The sequence below is a fragment of the Dasypus novemcinctus genome, chromosome 5 (genome assembly GCF_030445035.2).
Source record: "Dasypus novemcinctus isolate mDasNov1 chromosome 5, mDasNov1.1.hap2, whole genome shotgun sequence".
Classification (NCBI taxonomy): Eukaryota; Metazoa; Chordata; class Mammalia; order Cingulata; family Dasypodidae; genus Dasypus; species Dasypus novemcinctus.
In genome coordinates, this window is record NC_080677.1 from 144,628,509 (window position 1) to 144,651,918 (window position 23,410).

At 37.8% G+C, this 23,410-nt stretch overlaps 1 protein-coding gene across 4 annotated transcripts in view; it reads right to left on the reverse strand.

Moving 5' to 3' along the window:
* ADARB2 (adenosine deaminase RNA specific B2 (inactive)) overlaps positions 1 to 23,410 on the reverse strand; it is a 627,544-nt gene that overhangs the window by 493,449 nt on the left and 110,685 nt on the right. The window lies entirely within an intron of this gene.

The following is a 23,410-nucleotide window of genomic DNA, read 5'->3' on the forward strand; positions in this document are numbered from 1 at the left end:
AGCAAGCCAGGCATTGAAGGACAAATATTACTTGATCTCACTGATATTAATTAAGCAAACTGAGCAGACTCAGAGAGCTAGAGTCTGGAAAATAGGTTTACAGGAAATAGAAAGGGAGAAGAAGATTGGGAACCAATGCCCATATGGGTGAAATCTATGACAAGATGGAAGTGTGTAGTTGTGCAGGGAAGGGACATAACAGGATATAGTGATAATATTGGGTTGGGTGATGCAGGTTTGATGGGGGTAAGGTGGGGAGGGTGGGATGAGTGGTTCATGAAACTGAGGGGAGGGTTGGGGGAGGGAACAGGTGAACACGGGATTGGTAGGTATGTGGCTGAAATGACAATGTTGGGAATGCTCATTTGGAAATATGACAAGGAAGGGTTACTGGTTTAGAGTGTTGGATGGGAGGCATTTGGGCCGGGGCACACCTGGGGCAAGCTTTTAGAGCGTGAGTCATCATTTTGGCATGGAGTGTTGCATCAGTGTGTAGAGACCAGTGAATGAGTGGGAAGGTGTTGGACTCCCATCCTAGGGATACCACTATGTTCTCAAACAGAGGGATGGGAGTCACTTGAGAGCACCAGTGGTGGCAAATAGGGGAGGACGGCCTCAGAGAAAATGCAAGTAACTATGAATCTTGTTCTTTAAGGAGTGAAGCCTGGTGCTTGACATAGGCCCAAAGAGAAGGGGGAAAAAGGAATAAAAGAGGGGGCATTTTGGGGCTGATAGAAGTGTTCTGCATGATCTTGCAATGATGGACATAGGCCACATTAAATTTTATCAGATTTTATAAAAGTATATGGTCCAAAATGTAAACCATAATGTGAACCATTGATGATGGTTAGTAGCTATGTTTCAATATTTGTGCATCAATTGTAACAAATTTACTATCCACACATACAATGTTATTGATGGGGGAAAGGGGAGGAGGGGGAGGATGTTGGGTATATGGGAATCCCCTGTATTCCGTAGGTGACTCTACTGTGACCTAAAACTTCTTTGAAGAAAAAATGAAGGGAAAAAAAAGTAAGACTCTGGGGAAATAAATGGAATAAAATGTCACTGTTCATACAGGACAACAATCTTACAGTAATGAAAGACAAAATGTCAAAAAGAGTTTTTTGCTTTAAATATTTTTTCATTATTATTATTATTATTATTATTTTTTAAAGATTTATTTATTTATTTAATTCTCCCCCTCCCCCGGTTGTCTTGTTCTCTGTGTCTATTTGCTGCATCTTGTTTCTTTGTTCGCTTCTGTTGTAGTCAGTGGCACGGGAAGTGTGTGCGGCACCATTCCTGGGCAGGCTGCGCTTTCTTTCATGCTGGGCAGCTCTTACGGGCACACTCCTTGCGCGTGGGGCTTCCCTGCGCAGGGGACAGCGCTGCGTGGCATGGCACTCCTTGCACGCATCAGCACTGCGCATGGGCCAGCTCCACACGGGTCAAGGAGGCCCAGGGTTTGAATTGCGGACCTCCCATGTGGTAGACGGACGCCCTAACCACTGGGCCAAGTCCGTTTCCCTCATTATTTTTTAATATCCCAATTTTAAAAAATAGTTTATTTTTATTTTTTATTAATTTTTTTCTGTTTTATACTTCTAATGTATAAAACTATCATTATTTCATTTTCTTATTAATTGAATGTGGCTATTTTATTGGCTTCATTTTTGAAGAGGTTTTAGATCACAGAAGGGTTACAACTGTGTCAGAGGAGGATCGTTGGTGTGTGGTATTAGTGAGGGGGGATACATGAGAGGAAGTTCACATGGGCATACATATAAGGCATATATATGTGTTCAAATGTTCATGGGGCATTGTTATGGTGGGTGGAGAGTCACACAATAACCAAAAGAATATCAAATACCCATCTGGGGGAAGTCTGCCACATTCTCTAATAGAACAAAAAGAATGCCTCAAATACAGGGACAATGATTTGTGAAGGAGGGTCCATTGAAGGACCCTTAATATTGATGACTATGCTTATGAGCCTTTGCTCTTGAAATGGGAACTTAGCCCAGTGACATAGGATGCCTAAGAGTTACCTACTGAGGGCCTCATTGTTGCTCAAATGTGGCCTCTGTAAGCCACACTCAGCATATAAAAGCAATACCTTCCCCTCAGCATGGGACGTGACTCCCAGGGATGAGGCTCCCTGGCACTGAGAGATTGCTACCAAGACCAATAAGCAATGCATCTAGGGGGAAAAAAATAGACCTTGACCAAAAGGGGGAAAGCTAAAGACAAATGAGTTTGCATGGCTAAGAGACTTCAAAGTGAGTCAGGAGGCCATTCCAGAGGTAGCACTTATGCACATCTCAACAGGATCTCATTGACAGCCAAAGGAGATACTACCCCAAATAGCAAAGCTCCTCTGGGATTTCCAGACACTATAGTCAGGTAAGAAAGGTCAGGAATTTGGCCTCTTGCCAGTATGCCCTAATCTGGTATTTATGCTCCTCAGTGTAACAGAGTTAGGCTCAGCAGTGGTTTCCCTATGCATGTCTCTTCTTTCCTTCTATTTGAACCCATAATTAGTACTAAAGTTGGTAGGTGTACATCCAAGAGACTTAAATCTTTGGGCTGTCCATGTGCCAATTGAGCCCTGAATCTCAATGGAGTTGCAACACCTACTCTTCATTTCAGTGGACTCACCCAGGACAAGTAGTAGGGAGGAGATGATGGACAAACAACATAGGAAGGAACGAGAGTGCCTTCAACTGCAAGCAAGAGAGTTCCATCTATTGGATGTATGAAATCAAAGTCTCCCTCAATTAATGGTGGAAAAGGAATCACCACCCCAGAGTCCTCAGGATTGGGAAATGAAAACTATGGACTAAAATAAACTTACTACTGGTCTACTATAGACTTATTGTGATAACAGCAATAGAAGAAATACCATTGTTGTGGAGGCAGTGACTCATGGATGTTCTAGGGCTAGGGAAAGGGAAAAACAGGTGTAATAGGGGGGCATTTTCAGGACCCGGGAATCCTCCTGAATGACATTACAATGACAGATACAGGTCACTATACAACTGGCCATAACCTACAGAGCCGAATGGGAGATAGTGTAAACTACAATGGAAACTATAATCCACGCTTAGTGGCAATGCTCCAAAATGTGTTTTCAATTGCAATGAATGTAGCATACTGATGAAAGATGTTGCTAATGTGGGAAAATGTAGGAGGTGTGGGGACTGGGGCATATGGGAATCCCCCATATATTCTCTGTAACATTTATGTAATAGTAGTATCTTGAGAAAAAAATTTTTAAAGTAGAAAAAATAAAGAAAAAACAAGAAGAGGTAGAGGAAATTAAAGGATTCATCTCCGTGGAAGGGTTTGTTGAGGAGCACTATTTGCTGGTCAGTTGGCAAAGTAAAGGAAGACAGACTGGTCTCTCCCAATTCTTTCCCGGGCATGGTAGAACTGGTCAGGCCCCATTAGTAGCTCCCTCCCACAGTTTTGACTACTTAATTAGGGCAATATTAAAGCCTTAGGAAAAAAAAAAGAAAAATCAAAGAGGAGCTGGGAAATAAAACCACTAGGCAAGAGAGAGAAATTGATTGACAGAGCAAAATCATCAACATAAGCAAATGGCTAGGTCTCAACAAAAGATAATTACCCAAATTAAGAAACAGGAAGATATGGCCCATTTAAAGAAACAAACCAAGACTTTTGAGAGCAGCAAGAGAAAAACTATGTCTTAATTACCAGGGAGCATTAATAAAGCTAAGTGCCTATTTCTCTTCAGGAACCATAGATGCAGGAAGGTCATAGTATGATACATTTAAGGCAATGAAAGAAAAAAATGGTCAGCCAAAAATTCTTTATTTAGCAAAATTATCCTTCAGAAATGAAGGTGAATTTAAAGTCTTTACAGACAAAAAACCCTGAGAGAGTATGTTACCAAGAGACCTAATCTACATGAAATAAGAATAAATGAATTGAGTGTGTTACAGCCTGTTAGGAAAAGAAAAGGGAGAAAGCCCTGGAGAAGAGTGTAGAAATGAAGACCATAAGTAAGAGAAATCGAAAGGGTTAAAAGGCAGACAATAGTAAGATATGACAACAGAAAACCAAGGGATAAAATAAATAAAGGAGTTAACAATTTTATAGTAGTAACACAAATGTTAATGGAATGAACTCCCCAATTAGAAGACATAGTGTGGTCACCCCTCGGGCTGAAGTGTGGTTTGCTGGCCTGGCGGGGGAGCAGCCGCGGTAGGCCAAGCCGCTGCCCCCATAATAGGGTGGCTGGTCGGACTCACAGCCACCCCTGAAGGGAGCTCGGCATGGGCGCAGAGTGCCCTCGGGTCTCCTCTTCTCGGCGGGCATGCTTCCGCGGCTGCCCCTCCTCCCGGATAGCGCCACACGATGCCTTATGAGGCAACACCCTTCTTCTTCTCCCTGCGCAGGCGCAGGGCGGAAGATTCCATTCTGCCTTTTCCCCTCCCCCTGACAACAGCAACAGCCAGGCGTGGGCGGGAAACTCAAGTCTGCCCTCTACCCCAGCAACAGCAGCCACCAATCACTAAACCCTGCCACTTCCCCCAGGAACAGCAACAGCCAATCCCTAATCACCACCCCTCCCCCATCCAGTACCTCCCACTGACCTTTCTCCGGCAACCAATCAGAACAGGGCGTGGCTTCGACCAATCAGCCTTCCCCAGCCCCTATAAAACTGTTGCCTCTCCCTCAATAAAATTGGACCTGCGTGTTTACCTCGTCTCCGCGGTAGTTCTTCTGCCGTGCGCTCTCCAGTCCTGAGAGCCCCCGACAAGGGTCTGGCCTCCCTTGTCCCCAGTTCGTCGCTTGCTTCTCCGGGCAACCCCTTAGTCGCCTGCTTCGCCGGGCGACCCCGTCAGCCGAACCACGCAACCCCTGTGAGACCGACCCCTCGTCTGCTGACGGACCGACCCCTCGTCCCAAGCTGGACCGACCCCTCGTCCCAAGCTGGACCGACCCCTCGTCCGCAGCCAGACCCCACCGCCACTGACTGAGCAAGCCGCCGCAACATAGACTGAGCGAATGGATGAAGAACATGAGTGATCTATTTATTGTCGCAACAGACTCACCTTAGATACAAGGACAAAATCAGGCTGAAAATGAAAGGCTGGGGAAAATATTCCACAGTAATAGCAATTAAAAAAAGAGTGAGTGTAGTAATACAATATTAGAAAAAATCGATTTTAATTTCAAAAGTGTTATAAGAGATAAGGTTACTATATATTAATAAAAGGAACAATTCACCAAGAATAAATAACAATAATAAATATTTAAGCACCTAACATAGGTGCAAAAATACATGAGGCACACACTGGCAAAACCAAAGGGAGAAATAAACGTCTCTACAGTAAGAGTTGGAGACTCCAACATTCCACTGTCAGCCTTACATAGAACATCAGGACAGAGGGTAAATAAGGAAAGTGAGAGCTTGAATAATATGATAAATGAACTGGATCTAATAGAAATTTATAGAGCATTACACCCCAAAACAGTAAATATACATTCTTTCCAAGTGCTTGTGGATCTTTCCCCAGGATAGAGAACATTTGTTGGACATAAGTCAGAACTCAATAAATTTAAAAACACTGAAATTACACAAAACATTTTCTCTTATCATAATGGAATTAAGTTAGAAATTAATAACAAGGAGAAAAAGGGAAAATTCACAAATATATGGAAATTAAATGATACAATCTTAAGTAATCAGTGGATTAAAGGAGAAATTACAAGAGAAATCAGTAAATACCTGAAGACAAATGAAAATGAGAACAAAATCTACCAAAACGTATGGGATATAGCAAAGGCAGTGCTGAGAGGAAAATTTATAGCCCTCAATGCTTATATTTAAAAAGAAGAGCTAAAATCAAAAATCTAATGCACAAACCAATCCCAAAAGCAAGTAGAAAGAAAGAAATAATAAAGATTAGAGAAAAAAAATGAAATGGAGAGAAAAAAACAAGAAAGAAAATTAACAGAACTAAAAATTGGTTCTTTGAGAAGAGCAACAAAATTGATAAATCTTTAGCTGAATTATCAAAGAAAAAAAGAGAGAAGATGCATATAAATAAAATCATAAATGAGAAGGTTGACATTACCACGGACCCAGCAGAAATAAAACAGATCTTAAGAAGATACTATGAAAAATTGCAAGCCAACAAACTAGACAATGTTGAGGAAATGGACAAATTTCTGGAAACACATGAACAAACCACTCTGTCCCTAGAAGAAAAAGAAGACTGCAGTAAACAGGAAGGACTGATATTACACTCATTCTATGAAGCTAATGCCATCCTAATACTAATGTGAAATAAAGATACTACAAAAGAAAAATGCAGACCAGTTTCTTTAATGAATATGGATGCAAAAATCCTCAATAAAATACTTGCTAACCAAATCCAAAAACATAAAAAATTGCACATCATGATCAAGTGGGCATTATACCAGGTATGCAAAGGTGATGTAAAATAAAATCAATCAGTGTAATATACCACATTAATAAATTGAAGAAGAAAAATCACATGATCATTCCAATTGATGCAGAAAAGGCATTTGACAAAGATGGAAAACTTTCCTGCTGAGTTTGGGTACAAGAAAAGGAAGAAGGATGCTCTAGCAGTTTGACATAGTTATGAATTCCAAAAATAGATAATGGATTATGTTTGTAATCTTGTCTGTACCTGGGCTTTGATGGGGTCACATCATTAGGGTGTTGAGTTCCCACCCCTTAGTTGGTAGGGACTGACAGATAAAAGGCATGGCAAAGGACAGAGTTGAGGGTTTTTGATGTTGGAGTTTTGATGTTGGAGTTTCATGATGAAGCCTTAAGCTGGAGCTTCAGGAAGTAAGTTCACAGAGAAAAGAGAAGTAAGCCCCAGTAAGAGAGGACCTGAACCAGGAGAACACAGGGGAACAGAGATGGCTCCTTAGACATGGAAGAAGTCCCAGGGAGAGAGACAGAGACATTTGCCTGATAATCTGCAGCTGAGCTAGTGGAAAGAGGCAAAGGCTAGAGTGCCTAATAGTATACAGCTGACCTTGTGGAGAAACTAGAGGACTTATCCCAGAGAGAAGCAGGACCTGGGAAGAGAGAAGCCCTGGAAACCTCACAGACGTAAGCAGTCATCTTACTCCAACATGTGAAAATAGACTTTAGTGAAGGAAGTAACTTATGCCTATGGCCTGGTATCTGTAAGTTCCTACCCCAAATAAATACTCTTTATAAAAACCAACCAATTTCTGGTATTTTGCATCAGCACCCCTTTGGCCGACTAATACAGATGCCCACTCTCCCCACTGTTATTCAATATTGTTCTAGAAGTTCTAGCTAGAGTAACTAGGAAAAAAAAAATAGCAGGTACCCAAATAGGAAAGGAATAAGTAAAACTTTTGATTTTTACTGATGATGTGATCCCAAACTTAGAAAATCCCTCCAAAAATTCACAACAAAATGATTAGAGTTTATAGACAATTTCAGTAATGTGATGGGATATAAGTTTAATATGAAAAAATCAACAGTATTTCTATACATTGCTAATGAGCAGTCTGAGGAGGAAGTTGGAAAAAATTTCATTTACTATAGTGATTAAAAGAATTGAATATTTAGGAATTAATTTAACCAAGGAATAAAAAAACCTGTATTCAGAAAAGTATAGTTCATAGAAAACTATAAAACCTTGCTAAAATAAACCAATGATGCTCTAAATAAATGGAAGGGATATTCCATGTTCATGGGTTGGAAGACTCAATATCATTAATATGTCAACTCTACCCAAACTTATCCACAGATTTAACACAATCCCAATAAAAATTCTAATATTCTTTTTTGTAGAATTGGGAAAGCCAATTATCAAATTTATCTTGAAGGGTAAGGGCCCCTGAAAAGCCAAAAATTTATTAAAAAAGAACAAAGTTGGAGGACTCTCACTTCTAGACTTTAAAGCATATTATCTGGCAAGAGTGTTAAAAGCAGCATGGTACTGACATAAAGATAAACAGTTTGATGAACGGAATCAAATCGAGAGTTTGGAACTATATCCTCATGTCTATGGTCAAGTGATGTTTGACAAGGCTGTCAAACCCACACAGTTGGGTCAGAACAGCCTGTTCAACAAACGGTGCTGGGAAGATTGGATAACCATATCTTTTTTTTTATCCTTTCATTTGTTTTTATTATTTTTTGTTTGTTTGTTTATCACCGTGTCTAAAAGAAAGAAAGGGGACTCTTATCTCACACCTTAGACAAAAATTAATTCAAAATGGATCAAGGATCTAAATATAAAAACTAGAACCATAAGACTTACAGAGTCGGACTGTGAAGTGTAAGTTGGTGGGAGATGGAATGTGGGTGAGAAGGGGGAGAAGATGCTGGATGTATGCAGAATGTTTAATAAGGTCAAATGTAAATATGTGGTAATGGTTGGACTTGATGACAGCACATTATAATGAATGTAACAAACATTATTGATTTATGGATGTGATTGTAGCTGAATTGAGTAATCTAGGAAGATTAATGTTAGTTGGAGGATAGCTGGAGGATAATAATGGGAATGTACATCAATGATTTTGGAAGTAGAAGAGGATTGTGGGTAATAACATAAATTCAGGGATGTTCTACTTCAGGGTGTTAAGAATATGGTGATACATGGGAAAATATGACTAATGTAATTTATAGAGTAGTTAGCAACAACATTGTAATGTTTTTGTGCAAAAGCAAAGTTGGTGTTATGTTAATTCTAAAGGTAAAAAAAGAAGAATATGGGGTTTTGTGTGTTATGAATATGATTTTTTTCTTCTTCATGTTATTCCATTATTTAGAAGACTTTGACTATATCATTTAGCTAATATGTGTTCATCTGTTTATCTTTCTGAATACTAGAGGAACAACTGAATTAACAGTTGAAATTAGATGAGACGAAAATGCCTGAAAAAGAACTTTTTAGGAGTAATGTTTCCATAACTTGGTTCTCTTCAAATTTATGCTGTTTGGAGTTCTTTGGGTTTCTTGACTGTATATATTCATGTCTTTCATTAAATTTGGGATGTTTTCTGATATTATTTCTTTGAATATTCCTTCTGCCCCTTTTTTTCTCTTTCTTCTCTCCTGCACTTCTCATGATGCATATATTTGCATGCTTAATCATGTCCCACAGTTCTCTTAGAATCTGTTCACTATTACATTGTATTTTAGTTTTCCTCCTCAGCCTGAATCATTTCAATTGCCTCCTTCAAGTTCACGATTCTTTCTTCCACCTGCTCCAATTTGTTTTGAAACCCTCTAAGGAGTTTTTCATTTCAGTTATCATAGCTTCAACTCCAGTATCTCTTTGGTTCCTTTTAAAAATTTCTCTCATTTTATTAAGAATCTTACATTGTTTATTCATCATTTTTCTAATGTCTTTTAGTTCTTTTTCCATCTTTTCCTTTACCACCTTGAGCATATGGAAGATCAACCTTTTTAGTGTTTTTGTACAGTATGCCCAAAGGCTGTTCTTCATTGCTGGTTTCTGAATTTTTATCTTGTTCCTTTGGTTAGGCCATCATTTCTTGTTTCATTGTTTGTCTAATAATCTTTTTTGTACACTGTATGTTTTAATAATTTAAAATGTTTCCTCTGGAATTTAGTTCCTGGGCTGTGTTCTTATGTTTGTACCACAGTGATATGACAGAAATCCTTGAGGACCACAAGCTAACAAAAACAGATGCACCAACTAAAAACACCTTTCATTGTCACTGCAAATTGTCTCTGCATTGGCTGGTGCTCTCCTTCAGAGTGTAGCCCTCTCATCAAGAAGCCCTCTCATCAAGCTAATATGAAGTACAGGGTCCTGTCCATCTTTTCTGAGACTGCATTTTGTCATGGGATTGTGTTTGCTGATGGCTTTAGGAATTCCCCTATTTATAGAAATTTGGATACCTCCTTGCTTTAGTTTTCTGGGTTATTTAAACAAATACTATGAAATGGATAAAGTTAAACAATGGAAATTTATTTTCTCATGGTTTGAGCCTGGGAAAAAGTCCAAATCAAGGTATCATCAAGGCAATGTATTCTTCCCAAAGACAGTGGTGTTCTGGGGCTGGCTGCTTGTGGCTCTTGGTATTTAGCTTGTCACATGGCAAGACGCTTGGTGGCATCTCCTTGCTTCTCACTTTTCTTTCTGGTTCTGTTGATGTTCAGCTCCTTGCTTCCTGTGTCTTTCACTCTGTCTGAAATTCATTCTGCTTATAAAGGACTTCATTAAAAGGTTTAAGACCAATCCTGATTGGACTGGCTCACATCTAAATTGAACTAATCATATCAAAAACTCCCGCTTTCAATGGATTCACACCCATGGGAATGGATTAGATTTAAGAATATGTTTTCCTGGGGTACATGAACTTCAAGCCACCACGCTCTTCTGCTCCCCCTGAAATGTGCTTTCTCTCCATGATTTAATACATGCCTTAAAACAGGCAATACTTTGCTCAGCTGCTGGCAAGCTGCTTCTGCCTGCATGTCCAGTTCTGGGAGGGTGAAATGAGTTTCCTGCTTCAGTCTTTCATGCCACCACCCAATAGACTGGCACTGACATATAGACACCACAGTAAGCACATAGTGGTTACTCTGCTCTCTCTGGAACAGGACCAAGTACCAACAGTGGGGCCCAGGCTGGTTCCACACTACACCAGGGATGGGGTGGAGGAAAGGCCAGCAAGCGCACCAAGAACTTCTACCACTTTTGAAAATGTTTTCTTGATTCAGCGTTTCCCATTTTTACTGCACCCTCTAACTGTTTACCAGTGTTCTGAGGAAGATGGCTCTGCAAGTTTTTGATCGTTGTTCAGTGATTGTGAGGATAGAGCACTCTAGAGCATCTTCTGCTGCCACCTTGTGCTATCCCAATCCAGCCTCCATTTTCAGCCATGAAAGGCTTGTTCAGACTCTCCCCATCTTTTCTGATGGGACTTGAGGCAAAACTTGCTTTTCTTCAATCAGGCATTTTAGTAGGTAATTTGAAACACACTAATCATATGAATTATCATACCTTTTCCTGCTTATCTCTGAATTCAAGCCTAGGGCAGCTCAAGACTCATGTGTTTGTATTTCCAGGTCCTTCTGACATTTCTCACAGCAGCAAAGCACATGTATCAGTGAAGTGTATAATCAAAAACAGAGTGAATCTTCACTAGGTTATGACAATTCTCCACCTCTGAAAATAACATTTGATTGATATGTTTTTAAGAGACTGACATATGTAACTCTTTATTAAAAATTATAAAATAACTCCCTGAAATAAAAAGGCACTCATGTAATTAATAGTTATGTACTGCATGACAGCATAATTATTCATTACCTAAATGCTAGGAACAAAATGACTTCTAATTTCATCTTCAAAGTACCTCAAGTTAAAAAAGTACTTTAAAAGGAAGTGAACTAGGAAGAGATGGCTTGTGTAAGAGTTTGAGATTCATCTTGACTTGGAATACAAAAGCTAAACATTAAATTACAGATTAAGTTGTGCTATATTTAAGGAGAAGCAGATGACTAATTAAAATGTATACCTCAATAAAAATAAAATTTAAAAATACAATTTAGAGGGGATTCTCTCTTTTTATTCCCTCTATTGCTCTAGCTAAAGATTTTCATTAGGCTCTCTGAAGAAATGTGAATTTACCTGATTCTGATCAGAATTGGTAAAATGCCTCCCTAAATTATTCAGAATTATTGATCAGTCCTGGTACCCAAATCCCAAGAGGCATTTTCCTAGTGTTTTCTATGACACAAAGAGAAGACTGGTGCAAGACCACAGGATTTAGTTACTTAACACAGGCATTGAGTCCAAGGACTTGGGTTGAGCACTTTGGTGAGTAGATAGAATAACACTGAAGCCCAGGTTATCTTCTTTACCCTTATTTTAGGGAAAGAACGCTTTTCCACAAATTACTACAAGACTATAAGGCAGTATATATAAAGTACAGATCAAATGGTACGGTCACAAGTTAGTCAGGTAACTTAGGGCTGACATGAGCAGGGGAGCTTCTGGGGAATTCTGTCTAGACCTTAAGCCATTGCTTAGCTTTGGCAGAGAGACTGACAGAGACAAGATTAAAGACAAGAAACAGCAAGAGGCAAGCTTCAGTGAGGAAAACAGGATGCTCTGAATTGCTAGATATGTGTTCAGAATCTAAGCTTATGTTGTGGAGCTCATTGATAGCATGCTAAGGAGGCTTTGCTTGTTTCTATAAGAATTGGGAAGGATTTTTGAGCTTAATTAAATTGGAATTTAGCAAGATTAAGCTGGTAGCAAAATACATGATTGAAAGATATGTCTATTGAAAATCAGACATCAGAAGCAATCAAGAATGATAACCTACAATAATTTTAGCCTCTATGATCCAGTTCAAATTTCTTAAAATGACTTAAAGACTTCTAAGGTCCTTCATTTGTCTACCCATCCTATTTCTTGTCTTGCTACTTGCTGCCTCACACTTTGCTCCCTAGCAAAACTGAACTCGTGTTCCCTTCCCACCCCATCTTTTCTTCCTTCAGTGACTGTTTATGTTGAACTTTCTGCCTTGCATGCCTTTTACTCAATTGTTTCTGTTCTATCTTACATGGACACTGGTCTTTGCTTGACTTCAAACACAAACTCCACATCTTGGCTGGTAGTCTTGACACTTCAGATACAACCTCCACTTAGCATCCATGGTCATCCTCCTGTTACCATGTCTGACCCTTCTCTTCCAGTTGTGCATTCTCCTGATATTACAGTGAGGTGGCTCTAATGAGAGGAATTTACTGACCACGTATGATAAACACTATTTATCTCAAACTCAATACTGACTTCCTGGAATATGGTCTTTAGGAGTATTTTAGAGCTGCATCTAGGACCACTGGGGACAAATGACCTAAATGATTTGATGAGGCAACAGGCTGAGGGAAAGTGGGAGTGGAGTGGCTATAGACATTCCATTTATCTGTCATTCCTTGACCTATAAAAAGTAATTCATGAGGTGACCTACAGTATGTTGCACAATTTTATATTTTGCATAACTAAATTCAAATTTTTTGTCATGGTTATTTATCTCCTGTTCTTATTCATCAAAATACACATTGTGCTTTTCTTCTAATTAATTCCTTTCTGCAGGGTCCTGATTCTCTTGTCTTGCCTAACTCATTCTGATCCTTTCTTTAGGCCCCAAGTCTCTGCTTAACTGGTTTCCTCAGTGAACCTTTTTCTGATCACACCAGTCCAGAATGTGCTCTCTCCTTTGTGAACTGCTCATCATACTTTGTCTCTATGTTCAAATGTGACTTGGCACCTACGCTTGTATTAGAGTTAACTCTTCAAGTAAAATGTTAGCTCCTCAAGGACTAAGGCTGTGACTTATACATTTTAATAACTCTAGAAGTGCACAAGAAGGAGCTTGACGAGCTTTTGATTGATTTATTGATTTAGAAGTTGCTATTCTAGCCAGTGACTGAAGATTAGAATCCTGGAAGATTGTATCATAGAATTTTAGACATGAAAAGGACTTACGGTGATCATGAAACAGTTGATTCCATTATGAAAGTCGAGCAAATCTGTGGATTCAAGATTGCTTAGTATAAAGGAGAGACATTTTTCCTCATCCTTTTACTTGATTGCCTTTTTATCTTAATTGTTAGTTTCTATCTCACCATCTTCTCACCGTTTGCTGAAACCTAAAAGGCACAGTCCAGTGTCTAATGAATCAATTTTTACTTTAAACTTGAATCTTTTTCTCTGCACGGACTCTATATTCATATAAAAACATATGCTAAAAAGCTTTGCATATAAATTTATCAACATGTTCAATGCCATAACTGTACAATCTAAAATTCCTAGCTCTCTAATGGAATTAACATTTATTGGTTTGTTTCAGGAGATAAAGAAGCAAAAAGTATTTTTATAAAATGAACGCTAGGAATAGGAATTTTCTCTCAGCTTCTCACTCTATAATCACTTTGTTTATTGTCCTCCAATTTCCAGCAGTGGCTTCTATCCTTTCCATTAATAACTCATTATCTAATACACTAAAAACAATACAAATATCTAGTATATAACTTTTTAGAAATCACTTGTCTTTGTGATCTTGGTTCTCTTCAACTTCACATATTATGGTACTTGAAACACTCTTTGAAACATACTTTCTGGCCCAGCACAAATATCCAGTCTCCTCTACAGGTTTCTCTGACACAGAATCTCTTTATCTGTCCGCATTTCTCACATTAAATTTCACCCTTATCCATGATTCTCTCACTCTTTGTACTTACCTCTATTTGGCCTTCAACACATTGTATTAAAATGTGTACATTTGTCTTCTTCCACTAACCTGTGATTACTTAGAAAACACTGATCCTCCAATATTGATTTCTATTCCCTACCCCTCTAGCACCCACACATTGTTTCTTTCATGGAAGGTACTCTATAGATACTCGGTGAATGAATAATTTGTGGGTGTATCCAGATGGTGTATCCTCCATCTGGAGGTATATATCTGGAACTGCCAAGTGACCAAATTTTGTTCTGGACTATAATTAATAAGGCAATAAATTACTGTCATACTGGTTTTGTTGTTGTTGTTGTTGTTAATGAAAAATTGTCAGTCTATTGAAAGACAAAAAGAGTGAATTGCTCATATGCAGAGCCATACATCCTGAGGAGCTAGCCATTTCTATTTAAGAATGCTTCTGGGCTATTGGTTGGATTTCCAGTCTTTTGTGTATGGTGAGTACATTTGCTTTCTCTGGTAATACTTTTTTCCCTATTGTTTTATTGCTTTATTTTTAAAGAAGCTTTAGATTACATAAATCTTACCTCACTATACATATATATATATATATATATATATATATATATATATATATATATATGGACCACCCTCTCCCCTTCCCACACTTTTGCCCATTGACAAATCTTTCTTTAGTGTGGTACATTTGTTACAACTGATGAACACATATTGAAGTATTACTCCTAATCATGGTCTATAGTTTATGTTATGGTTTATGCCTTGCACCATACAATTTTATAGATTTTGATAAAATGTATAACAGTCTGTATCTGTCATTCAATGTCATGCAGAACAATTCCAATGCCCCCAAAATGCCCCATGTTACACCTATGCTTCCCTCTCTCGCCCCTCAGAATGTCTGGTGACCACTGCCATTGTATCAGTGTTACAAGTTCTTCTATCACGAGAATAACATAGATGGATCAATATCCATTTTAGTTGGGGGCTAAGTTGAAGACTATAAGATGGCAGGAAGCAAATAATAGGGAGATGAGGTAGGAATTGATAATAAAGAAGGAGCAATTCCAGCTATTTTGAGGCCTTCCCAACACTCCACCACAAACACTACAAACATATTGATCACCTTCCCAAGCCAGCATAAACCCTTTCTTTCAATCACTTTCCAGGACTGGAAAAGTCAACAGTCAGGTGAGGGTTTTTATTTGTCATACTGTGACTGGTAATATTGCTGTTGTCATTCTGTGGAAAATATTAGACGTGTGAGCTGTCACTGATTCTCCCCAACACAGCTATCCTTGAAGAGTGCATTAAATGCATAATGGAATGAGACTAAACATATGAAGAAATCCAAATCTCAAAGCCTTCCTTTTGTTCTTTTTGTTGTTGTTGTTCACTTGTGGTAAAAAATATCCTTAATACATACATTGTAAAGGATCAAGAGGGGACCTCATCAGTGCTTTATGATAACCGAGTATAAATCCTGAGCACAATGTGTAGTACCCATGATTAATTGCCTTCTGTCGACATTAGACTGTGTTGCTATCAGCTGCTTGCTGTTCAGCACTTGCGAGGCTGTTAATTATTGTTGTGTGGCTCTAAGGAATGTTTTCAAAACATCTTATAATGCTGCTACTATAATGGCACAGGGAGGAAGTTAATAAGCCACTCTTCTACATGAGAAAGACAAGCAAATATTTTTAAAAAAGAAAATAATTCAATTATGGCTTTTTATTTCCAAGCTATTGCTGATAAAAAATGTATTTCCAACATTTCATTGAATGCTAGTATTGAATCTCAGCTACCCTGGAATTCATTTTTCAGTCCTTAAATAAATGGAACAATATCGCTTGGTATATTTGGAAGTAAGTCAGATTAAAGGGAATGAATTCAAATCTTGAGATGTATTAGCATGGATTTTTAAATTTTCAGTCAAACACTTATTACTAGAACTCTTGTGAGTTGGGAGGAATACAAAAAGGCTTTAATGGTGAGTCTACTTTTTTTTAAACTGTGGAGAAAATGAAATTATTCCCATGTCTTTTTTCCCAACACTCATTTCCTGCCTCTTTCTTAGTGACCACTTCAAAGTCCATACCATCCTGATATGAGTTATCCCTCTGCCTTGTGTTGTTTTTATCCATATTTCGAAATGGCCTTGCTGGTATTTATGGTGATTGGGATTTTAATTCAAGATGAATCTGCTTTGTTGACTGTGAATGCTGAAGAAACAGCTGGGATTTTATTCTGTTCCACTAGGGTCTTGAAGTTTATAACTGGTACAAAATGAAAGGGAGAGTTGTGGAAAGCCCCGAATCAAGCATGCTCTCATGGCTTCACAATGAACCAAATAAAAGTTGCCATCATTAAAATAGGGAAGTTACTTCAATGGAGATAAGCAATCAGAACTTGCTCAAATTACTCATAAATGTTTTCTTTCAAATGTCCCTAAACAATATGAAGAGTCTAACAGTAATATGTTCCCTTAGATGCATAGAAGTTTAGATACTTTTTTGAGATCTTTATAGTTACTTGATTCAACTTCTTCCCATTTGAATAGTCACAGAACTAGATCTAGAACACAGAATTTCTATTTTCCACTATGGAGTTCTTCCCCTGGGATTTTGCATTTTCTTAAACAAACACACACACACATTCTTCTAAAACAATGGTGGGATTATTCCTTATAATGCTATTCCTCTTCTTTAAATTTGAGAATAACATCTTCATCTTGGCAGTCAAGAGTTCCACAATTGGATTCTAATTCAAATTCCCTAACTTTATGTCTTCCCATTCAACCTGAAACCAACAGTGCTCACTGCCATCCACAAATAGTTATTAGCATATAGATATGTCCATTCCAGTTTTTTCTCCCTACTGCTGTATGCATTTCTAAATCTCTTTTAAGGTCTAGTTCAATCCTAACCTCCTTTATAAAGCTTTCCAAACTATTCTACCCCTTACTGATATCTCCTTTTCTAATCCCCTATAATACTTATAATATGACACACAATTTAGCACAAAATAACATATTATTTTTTTCTTTTCAATTACTTCTTGAGAGGAGAGATTAGAAAGTACTGCCAGGTTGTGTTTCTCATCTTGCTAGAAATGCCAAGAAAGCATACAGGAGCCAATTTGGATATTTACCAGGAACTAACTCTATTGTGACTTCCACAAGAGTTAGCCAGCAGTCTAGCTCATGACACTCGGCAAGTATTTATTGAATACAATGAATTTGAATAAAATAAATTAAATGGAGATGGCAGAGTAGGAGGGGGAAATTGAGGCAAAACATAGTGCTTTCTTGGCAAAACATAGTGAGAGGAAGGGGAGGTGGAGGAAAGAGAAGACTTGCCAAATTAGCTGACCTTGCTCCTTCATTTGTTTTATCAACACCTGTAACATTTATTGAGTGTTGTAGGTCAAACTCCCTGGTAGAAATTCATTACACATATATTTGGCACTCTGCTTCTTTGGGTTATCTAGCCAAGAGTCTAAAGTCTTATTGGTTAGAGTTGCAGTTTACTTATAAGAGACAATCAAGAAAAAACTGTGCAATTTGGCTATAAGTATTTCAACCCAGACATAGGAACTAATTACTTCTTCATACATTTAATAAACATTTATTAAGGGCCTACTATGGGTCATAGATCATTGCAGGTGCTAGTGAGTAAGACAGACAAAGGTTCTGTCTTCACGGAGCTTACATTCTCATGGTTGGTTGGGAACAGATAATAAGGACGCAAATAAAGAAATAATATCAGATAGTTATAGATGCTATACAGAAAGTAAATTATGGTGTAAAGAGGATCAGGGGAAGGGAATACACAATTTAGCTGCTAGTTACGAAAGTTTAATATCATTCACTTTATTATCAGTGTATTTCTCAGAAAAGGGAGGTAGAAAGTATTTTACACTTTTGCATTGGCTAACAGTAAACTCTCAATTTGAAGAAACAGATCATTTTAAATTTTATATCATGAAAAATAACCTCAATTCCTTCCTTAGTTCAGGTATTTGGTTGTTATTTGTTTACGGTAACCTGGAACCATGTGGTAGAAGAAGTATTAAATCCTGAGTCCAGAGGCTGCAATTTTAGGAACAAACATGTTGAAACTATATGACACAAGTTAGTCCATATTTCTTATAAAGATGTTATACCAGAGTCCCAAGTGCATTTTAGACGTATAAATTATAAAAATATGAAAGAAACACTTCTTTCTCGGTTCTATTCAACTCCCTGTTAAAAAGCAAGGCAAAAAAATGTTGTCTATAAACCAGTTTACCAGGCGGCAGACTTGGCCCAGTGGTTAGGGCATCCGTCTACCATATGGGAGGTTCGTGGTTCAAACCCCGGGCCTCCTTGACCCGTGTGGAGCTGGCCCATGCGCAGTGCTAATGTGCGCAAGGAGTGCCCTGCCACGCAGGGGTGTCCCTCGTGTTGGGGAGCCCCATGTGCAAGGAGTCCGCCTGTCCCCCGCGTTGGGGAGCCCCATGCACAAGGAGTATGCCCTGTAAGGAGAGCTGCCCAGTGGGAAAGAAAGTGCAGGTTGCCCAGGAATGGTGCCACCCACAGGAGAGCTGACACAACAAGATGACGCAACAGAAAGAAACACAGATTCCTGTGCCACTGACAACAGAAGTGGACAAAGAAGACGCAGCAAATAGACACAGAGAACAGACAACCGGGGTGGGGGGGAAGGGGAGAGAAATAAATAAATAAATCTTAAAAAAAAAAACAACCAGTTTACCATCCATGAATTCTGAGCTTCCCAGGAATAAGAAAAAACTAACATTTAGAAGCTATTAACAATTCACCAGGTCTTTTCACATATGATTCTCGTGATCATCCTGTGAAGAGTTCCTCCTTTCTTCCATATCTCCTTTCCTTCTTTTCTTTCCTTTACCAGGTACTGAGATAAACGCTGGGGACACAGCAATGAACAATTCATGCATGATCCTGCCTCAAATGGACTTAATATTAAGCTGCTTTTATTACTATTATAATAGTCTTACTGACTGAGAGGGCCTGGACTCAGACCCTGTTCTTACTCCAACTTCACATCTTTCCAGTGTACCATATTAGAAGGCAATAGAAAAAACCACTCAGCTGTAATGGTCAAGAATACTTTCATCATTGTTTGATGTTTGGAAAGAACTTCTAAATCTAAGTGATAGGTAATTATTTGAACAGCAGTTATAAATGCAGTGAAGAAAGATAGGTAGATGGATAGACAATAAATCTGGTTATTTGATGTCTTTTTATGGAGATTGTGAGAAAAGTATAACACTACACTGGGATATAGGGAAGTAAATGTTTTCCATTCTTCTCTTGCTATCATATCTAGGAAAAGGTAACTCCAGTTATATGCCTTTAGAAAGGGAATACATAATTTTAAAATGGTGATTTGCAAAAGTAATTATGAGAATTAAATCAGATTATTGTAGTTATTTTGGAAATGTATAGTGTCACAAATTCTAAATAACAATTATTCTCTCCATTAAAATTATCACCTTCCTCTGCTGAAACTACTACCAAAAGGCATTGATTAGTACAATCTTAGAGAATAGCTTGCTGCATATGTTATTGCAGAAGAATGTGTCTATTCTTTGCAGAGAAAAATGAAGTGTTAGTGGTAGCACTGACGGTAAGACTAAAAGACATTTTAATGAAATCCTATTGATTTTCAGAGCTATAAATTTTAGAAACATAATTGTTTTTAGCTAATATCTAGGCTGTTCCTAGGGCCATAGAGGAATCAAAATTGGATGATAAGCTCATCATTATATTAAACATTCCATGAAGAAAAACAATATAAAGCTACCCAACTGTTTAAACACACATGTGTGTGTGCACGTGCATACACAGTAACGGCTAACAAAAGAATGTTTTCTGCCTAACCTGTACATAGCAAGAGGTAGTGGGGCAAGTCTTAACCCTCGGCCCTGGAGACAAGTGCCATTTGTTTTCCAAGTCTGAATAGATGAGAAATAGCTGAACTAAAATAGAAAATTGCATAACTGTGTATAAGTTATCTCTACAATCACCAAATGTGCCTCATCTATAGAACCATATGAAATGGTATTTTAATGAACAGATAGGAAGTTAGCAAATTACTACTTAGCAAGAACTTGCTCCATCTCCATGTTTATCCTAAGTTAGCCAAACTATGCCATCTAACGTTTTTAAAAAGTGCTGAGTGGTTTCAAGATATTTTCATATAAAATATTATCATTTGATCCTCACAAATTCTATATGGATAGGTTGGTCTGTGAAACCCTTCCCTGATAGTTTAGACAAGCGATATGTCTTTCCTGAAGTTGCACAACAGGAGAGAGCTGGGACTGAAGATTTCCACTGAGGACACCAAGATTGAGCATGACTTCCTGCATCATGCACTGGCTTCATCAGGGGCCTCCACAAACAACCATTGCCTACCCTTTGCCCATTTTTCAATTTGCTTCTTTGTTTCCTATTGCCTTGGGTACGTCCTGACTATCAATCCGATTACATGAACAACCATTCCTTTAGTACAATATTCAGCTACTTAAAGCCTGAATGACCATTCACATAAAGCTCTGTGTCTTACCCAATGCTTCGTATCATACCTGCGCATTAAGAGACTCTGGTGTTTTTTTACAACAGCTACTTGCAAGAATAGACTAACACAAAACTATTCCTGTCTATGCTTTCTTCATACCTGTCCTCTACCACCCTAAGTCACAACCTTGTTCAGATTACATTACAGATGTAGATTTTCATGACTTATTGATTCATAACTGATGTACAAGGTGTTACTAGTTATCTTCACTGCTCCCTCTTCCTTCCCTGTCCCTGTATGACTGTCAAATACATTAAAGGTACATCTCCACCTCCCTCAACACGAGTTTTTTTGTTGTTTGTTTTTTATATGTACATATGGGGTCATACCTTTTCCAGAATAAGATTCTAAATAATCAATGACTTTAACAGGAAATTGCACTCAACTTGCTATTTTAAAAATTAATACATCTGTGGCAAAATTCGACATCAGTTATGTTTTATTTTGTAATTAAGGTTCAAACACAGCACATAAGAGATCAGGTTTGGTAAATAAAACAATAGTAGGAAAGCTTTTGCAAAATCCTCTATGTATCCAGTTAGAGACAAGGTGCAAAATGATCTCTTAGACCTGGTCATTCTCTGCTCTGTTCCTTTAAGAACATGGCTCAATGAATTGCCATCCGAATTCAGATAACTTACAGCCCACTGGACCAAAACAAAAAAAGGCTCGTCCCTTCCAGTTTATCCTTCCTACCAAATAAGGACAGCATATGCTTTCTTCTGAGGTTTCCAGTTTTAAAAGGTGCTTTGAAAATGAATCTGCCAAGTTGGGTAATGTATTCTGCAACATTTCTGCTGTTAATTTATATTTATTATAATATTTCAAATTATTTCAAGAATCTTAGAAGTGGCTCACAAGCTGTACAATTTTTCCAGTTGATATGCTTTAAAGCAGTATATGTAAGTGTAATAAAAATACTTTAATTGAATTCATTTCATTACCAGAGTGACCGATATGGGTTAACCGAAAGCAATATAAATGTGCCAATATCCATTAGTGAAACAGCCTTAACTAGCTCTAATAAGCTTTCCATAAAACCAGTAGTTACTTTCCAAAACAAACACTTTCTAATTGTTCTGATTTATTTTCACTCTAGTCAATTCGCTGTCACAGCTGGATGCAGTTAAGCAAACCAATCTGTATTTATAGAAGCCAATTTTCATTTAAATCCTGTAAAGCTGGTATAAACTTAAGTATTTCTCAAGGATCCAATACATATTAACTAAAATAAGTGTATTTGTGAAATAGAAAATATCATAATGTAAACTGAAACATTTACTATATTTTTTATGTTTTTTAATTTATCACATTTTGCTTTTATCACCCACGATCTTTAGGATTTTAAAATATACCTTCTTTTAATAGATTATCCTAAGAATGTTCATCTCCATTCATAATTTAAATCACTTCTCAGGATGAAATCATCATGTATTAATTCATTCAACAAACAATTTTTAGAGTCCAACTATAAGCAAAATGCTGGGGATGGAGCAGTAAGCTGTGCAGATATAAGGTCTATGATAATGATTTAGTTAACACTTGACAAATGTATATAATACATAACTTATAAAGCATTTTAAGGACCTTCACCTTAGATAGCTGTTACCATTTAGATCCCATTCTGTGCATTATGTTGAATTTGCCCTTCAGAAGACTGAAACTGAAAGGAGGTCCAACTTACATGTGATTCTTTTTTTTTTAAAAAAAAAGGTCTCCAAAAAAAAGCCTCCATACATTGTTTGCAATAATCCATTCTGACACTGAGCAGTCCTCTCTCTCTCAAAAAATCCTTACAATGAATTTAAAGACTTCCTGTGCTGAAAGTCCATTTCCTCCCTGGAGACTGAAAGCAGCTGGCCACATTTCTCTTACAGAATTTAAAATCATTATTAAGTTACTCTTCTTTTTTTGCTATTTCATGCTGAATGATTCTGGTCCCTTTTTATATTCTCTACATTTTTTTTCCCCTCAAAAACAGTGCTTTGGCTTTTCATTCACAGAAAATTCTCCTCTGTTTTTATCCCTGGACTATTTTTGGTGGTGTTATCAAAGCATCACTCCCTGTATCCAGAATTCTCTCATCTACCACACAGAACTCTTGAAAACACGTGAAGAAACCTTACGTGAGGAAAAAAAAAAAAACTACTGAGTAGTTGAAAACAGATGGTACAAAGTCCGCGTATAAGAATTAATGCACTTTTCCCCTGGGTAACTTTGATACAGATTTGAATTATGTTTCTTTTGTAAGAATAATTTTACCTTGGTTAATAGTTTTCCAATATATATAAAATGGGAAGTAGCTAATAAGAAGCTTGTGGAGCAAGCAGAACCAGGCAGGTGACTGGCAGCAAGTGAGAGGGAAAACTGAAAGATAAAGCAAAAAACCAATTGGTAAAAGCAGACTTGTTTGCTTATAAAGGTAGCAGTGCCTAGTTAATGTGAGAAAGCTTGGTGCATATTGATAATCTCTAAAGATATCACAATTAGAACAAGAATTTGTATAAATAATAATACCAATAGAAAAACTTTGAAGATATAAT